The sequence below is a fragment of the Schistocerca americana genome, unplaced genomic scaffold (genome assembly GCF_021461395.2).
Source record: "Schistocerca americana isolate TAMUIC-IGC-003095 unplaced genomic scaffold, iqSchAmer2.1 HiC_scaffold_334, whole genome shotgun sequence".
NCBI classification, from domain to species: domain Eukaryota; kingdom Metazoa; phylum Arthropoda; class Insecta; order Orthoptera; family Acrididae; genus Schistocerca; species Schistocerca americana.
Genome location: NW_025726054.1, coordinates 162,501 through 168,146, shown reverse-complemented (window position 1 = coordinate 168,146; position 5,646 = coordinate 162,501). Strand labels below are relative to the sequence as shown.

The following is a 5,646-nucleotide window of genomic DNA, read 5'->3' as shown; positions in this document are numbered from 1 at the left end:
CGATACCGCCATCTATGAGACGCCAAGCCGACCAAGACATCGATGGGCCCACAGTGCCCATCTTTCGACCCCACCCACAAAGCCTGCGTCCTCTGTCGACCACAGCACCCCAACGCCAGCGCCTCTGCCGCACGAAATCGTGGACCGGCAATCACTCCACCTGCGCCCCACTCCAACCGCCCAACTCGCAACTCCAGCGGATGAACGGCGGACTTTTCCCGCAGTCGCAATGTGCAATCCACCCCTATAACATGCGTTTCATGAAGAGTTATCTCCAATATGCGACATTCCCGCTGTCCCTATACATGAGCTGCGGGCTGTACCAGTTACGAGCTAGAGACGCGACCGCGTTGCTCTCTGTACGAATGCCGATGCTGAGCGGTCAGCTAGGAGGCGCTCCATCCATGTCGGTACCGGTGAGCGTTGCACTCGCAGTCGCAAGAACGTACGGCAAGTATATTACCTGGAAGAGTCAATGACAGTCCACGCCCCCCTGCGTGGGAAGAGTCTTTCTAGGCCATGACCCACCGGAAGGGCGCAGCGTCCCCCACCCCAGACATGTGACGTCACACCATCGGTATTGACGACTAGACTGATTCCTTATAATCATTTGCCATACACCGGTGGAAGCTGCCGAGACGAGTAACTACATAGCGGGCTCGCCGTGTCACTAATGTACAGAGATACAACAGTTTCGACTGGAACCGGATTAAACGTATACACGGCGCTGATTAGTAATAGATAGAGCCATCAGAATACAGATAATGTATACAACTGTCCGTATACATGCTGAAAGACTCTGCTCACAATCACAACCACACGTCAGCCACACACCCTTATCACGCACTACTCTCTGCCTGTAACACGCACACAGACAATATGTAAGCACCAGCATGGAACAACACCCAGTGCATCCTCTCCGCCACATTAGACAATCCACACTGTCATAACCAGACTGGGAGGTCCACTCAGAAAACAGAATATCCCACCCACCCGACAACCACCATTGCTCAGCCAAGCCACCAACACCCACACATGTCCTACACAGGGGTGCACCCAACATCACAATACTGCCTCCTCTCACAGCACACAAACAATGGCAGGAATGAAAGACACAGGTCTGCCACAAGCATGGAATGAGAGCGCCGCCTGTCATGAGCCAAAGGTGCATCCTGACGTGGCAAATCAGATGATGCCGCAGGCATCCACTTACTATAATCACAATCAACAAACCGGCCGCCCCGCCCCGCCCCCCATTAAACCTTTCCTTACAACAATGTGTACCTTAACCTAACCTATATCGTACCGTAACCTAACCTATGTCGTACCGTAACCTAACCTATGTCGTACCGTAACCTAACCTATGTCGTACCGTAACCTAACCTATGTCGTACCGTAACCTAACCTATGTCGTACCGTAACCTAACCTATGTCGTACCGTAACCTAACCTATGTCGTACCGTAACCTAACCTATGTCGTACCGTAACCTAACCTATGTCGTACCGTAACCTAACCTATGTCGTACCGTAACCTAACCTATGTCGTACCGTAACCTAACCTATGTCGTACCGTAACCTAACCTATGTCGTACCTTAACCTAACCTATGTCGTACCTTAACCTAACCTATGTCGTACCTTAACCTAACCTATGTCGTACCTTAACCTAACCTATGTCGTACCTTAACCTAACCTATGTCGTACCTTAACCTAACCTATGTCGTACCTTAACCTAACCTATGTCGTACCTTAACCTAACCTATGTCGTACCTTAACCTAACCTATGTCGTACCTTAACCTAACCTATGTCGTACCTTAACCTAACCTATGTCGTACCTTAACCTAACCTATGTCGTACCTTAACCTAACCTATGTCGTACCTTAACCTAACCTATGTCGTACCTTAACCTAACCTATGTCGTACCTTAACCTAACCTATGTCGTACCTTAACCTAACCTATGTCGTACCTTAACCTAACCTATGTCGTACCTTAACCTAACCTATGTCGTACCTTAACCTAACCTATGTCGTACCTTAACCTAACCTATGTCGTACCTTAACCTAACCTATGTCGTACCTTAACCTAACCTATGTCGTACCTTAACCTAACCTATGTCGTACCTTAACCTAACCTATGTCGTACCTTAACCTAACCTATGTCGTACCTTAACCTAACCTATGTCGTACCTTAACCTAACCTGTATTGCGCCTTAACCTAACCTGTATTGCGCCTTAACCTAACCTGTATTGCGCCTTAACGTAACCTGTATTGCGCCTTAACGTAACCTGTATTGCGCCTTAACGTAACCTGTATTGCGCCTTAACGTAACCTGTATTGCGCCTTAACGTAACCTGTATTGCGCCTTAACGTAACCTGTATTGCGCCTTAACGTAACCTGTATTGCGCCTTAACGTAACCTGTATTGCGCCTTAACGTAACCTGTATTGCGCCTTAACGTAACCTGTATTGCGCCTTAACGTAACCTGTATTGCGCCTTAACGTAACCTGTATTGCGCCTTAACGTAACCTGTATTGCGCCTTAACGTAACCTGTATTGCGCCTTAACGTAACCTGTATTGCGCCTTAACGTAACCTGTATTGCGCCTTAACGTAACCTGTATTGCGCCTTAACGTAACCTGTATTGCGCCTTAACGTAACCTGTATTGCGCCTTAACGTAACCTGTATTGCGCCTTAACGTAACCTGCATTGCGCCTTAACGTAACCTGCATTGCGCCTTAACGTAACCTGTATTGCGCCTTAACGTAACCTGTATTGCGCCTTAACGTAACCTGTATTGCGCCTTAACGTAACCTGTATTGCGCCTTAACGTAACCTGTATTGCGCCTTAACGTAACCTGTATTGCGCCTTAACGTAACCTGTATTGCGCCTTAACGTAACCTGTATTGCGCCTTAACGTAACCTGTATTGCGCCTTAACGTAACCTGTATTGCGCCTTAACGTAACCCACATTGCCCCTTAACGTAACCCACATTGCCCCTTAACGTAACCCACATTGCCCCTTAACGTAACCCAACACACGTTGGGCCTTAACCCAACACACGTTGGGCCTTAACCCAACACACGTTGGGCCTTAACCCAACACACGTTGGGCCTTAACCCAACACACGTTGGGCCTTAACCCAACACACGTTGGGCCTTAACCCAACACACGTTGGGCCTTAACCCAACACACGTTGGGCCTTAACCCAACACACGTTGGGCCTTAACCCAACACACGTTGGGCCTTAACCCAACACACGTTGGGCCTTAACCTGCTCTGTAATTGTCATACGACGCGTTAAATTAGTGTAGTGTTGCCTAACTGCAACCCCCGCAATATAGTTTGCTACTCGCACTGCCCGGTCCCCAGTGTATCGCTTCATGTTAAACACCTTGCAGCTATACACTGTAATGTGGATGGCAGCAGGACGTACATGCTCAATGCCCTTTGCAGTTGTTCATTGGCATTTGCAGTTGTTCATTGGCATTCGCATGTGCGAAGCACTTAGCCTACGCTGTGGTACGGCCTGTGTCAACTGTCCGCTGATGTTGTACGTCCAAATCACACACTGTACTGCACATTGGTCCTCATGTACTGAATGATACATCGTGGTACATGTGACCGTACAACGACTGCGCCAACAACGGCGAACCATGCGGTCCAAATGTTGTGCACTCAGCTACGTGTCGTCTCCCTATAAGAGCTGGATTGCAGTGTGGTATGCCCTGGATGGCGATCAGCATGAGCCGTCTGTTGATGTAGTGGCGCGTGTTGTCAGACGTAGTCGTCTCTTCTCACACACCGTGATAGCATGGTGCACTGCGTTCCACATCTGCGACATGCGACAGAGGCCGGTTGACAGTCGTTCGCGCAATGGACATCGCATACGTACGGGGGCCACCTTCCACGTGTTCGCGAAGCGTGCACATGTTGTTGCGTGTATGTGGGCAGACATAGTGTGTCGTGACACCTGACACAGGCATGCAACAATCGTTGAATTTGCAAATGGCGATGGACGCCTACGTTTGCTGGTGACGTTATGCAAATGAACAACTGGTAAACCGTTGTGGTGCGGTTGTTCTCGCTAGAGGTGAATCAGTGATGGCGACGATCGGTTGAGCTACCAACCGGTTGTTCCAGCGATACCCACCATGCCCACGAACGTGAATGGCATCTGGGTGTGAAGCGATACGCGGCGGTGGCTGGGTGGGACCGTCCCCGGCCGGTGAGGGGGGGCCTCCCGGCGTGCTGGCCGCGCGGTGCGTGGGCGCACGCGCTACAGCCGGCTGGTGGGGGCGGCCAGTGGCAGGCGCGCCGGCCGACGGAGGCGGCAGGCGGCGCAGCTGCGCGCCGGCGCACCCTGCACGCGGCGCCGTGCGGCCAAAGTAGGTCCTCGCGGGCCCGGTGCGAAGCGCGGTGGACATCTGCAGTGTGCTGGTCCGATTGAGGACTGTGTGCGCTGAGGATGCGCCGCCGCCCGGCGCTCGGCGCCGCGACGCCGTCTGCTGCTCGGTCGCCTCTGCGGTTCTCGCAGGTGGTTTGTATCGCAGCTGTGCGGACGTGTTGGCGCGTGCGCTGTGCTGGGAGAGTTCGCTTCGGCACCCAAGTGGGGCTTTTGTCCTTCTGTGGCGCTGGCGTTGGAGCTGCCGGTCACCGTAGGTGGCGCGTGTTGTCTCCCGCCGGCAATGCCACGACAGCACGCTCCCGGGCCTCTGTCGGCAGCGGCAAGCTCAGTTGGGAGCACGGGTGGTCGCACCTAAAGCGTCTACTCGCCAAACTCCGGGCGATTGCGCCTCTCTCGAACCCGACCAAGTACTTAGGACGGCGCTGCGCGCCGCCGGGACCTGAGAGGGTTTCGAGGTGTATTGTGCAGGGGAGCTCAGCCTCCTCCTGTTTGCAGAATAATTGAGCGGACGCTTGCGTGTTCGCGCGGGCCCCCGGGACACACTCCCGGGCGGCCGGCTGCTCAGCTCTAGTTGACGCAGCTCCCTGGTTGATCCTGCCAGTAGTCATATGCTTGTCTCAAAGATTAAGCCATGCATGTCTCAGTACAAGCCGCATTAAGGTGAAACCGCGAATGGCTCATTAAATCAGTTATGGTTCCTTAGATCGTACCCACGTTACTTGGATAACTGTGGTAATTCTAGAGCTAATACATGCAAACAGAGTCCCGACCAGAGATGGAAGGGACGCTTTTATTAGATCAAAACCAATCGGTCGGCTCGTCCGGTCCGTTTGCCTTGGTGACTCTGAATAACTTTGGGCTGATCGCACGGTCCTCGTACCGGCGACGCATCTTTCAAATGTCTGCCTTATCAACTGTCGATGGTAGGTTCTGCGCCTACCATGGTTGTAACGGGTAACGGGGAATCAGGGTTCGATTCCGGAGAGGGAGCCTGAGAAACGGCTACCACATCCAAGGAAGGCAGCAGGCGCGCAAATTACCCACTCCCGGCACGGGGAGGTAGTGACGAAAAATAACGATACGGGACTCATCCGAGGCCCCGTAATCGGAATGAGTACACTTTAAATCCTTTAACGAGTATCTATTGGAGGGCAAGTCTGGTGCCAGCAGCCGCGGTAATTCCAGCTCCAATAGCGTATATTAAAGTTGTTGCGGTTAAAAAGCTCGTAGTTGGATT

The 5,646-nt window shown here is 52.2% G+C and overlaps 1 non-coding gene across 1 annotated transcript in view; it reads left to right on the top strand.

Annotated features, from left to right (window-relative positions):
* Positions 1-4,990: 4,990 nt before the first annotated feature.
* LOC124580577 overlaps positions 4,991-5,646 on the top strand; it is a 1,910-nt gene continuing 1,254 nt past the window's right edge. The window contains exon 1 of the ribosomal RNA XR_006973200.1: positions 4,991-5,646. This exon is cut by the window's right edge and continues 1,254 nt beyond it. This is a non-coding gene — a ribosomal RNA (small subunit ribosomal RNA).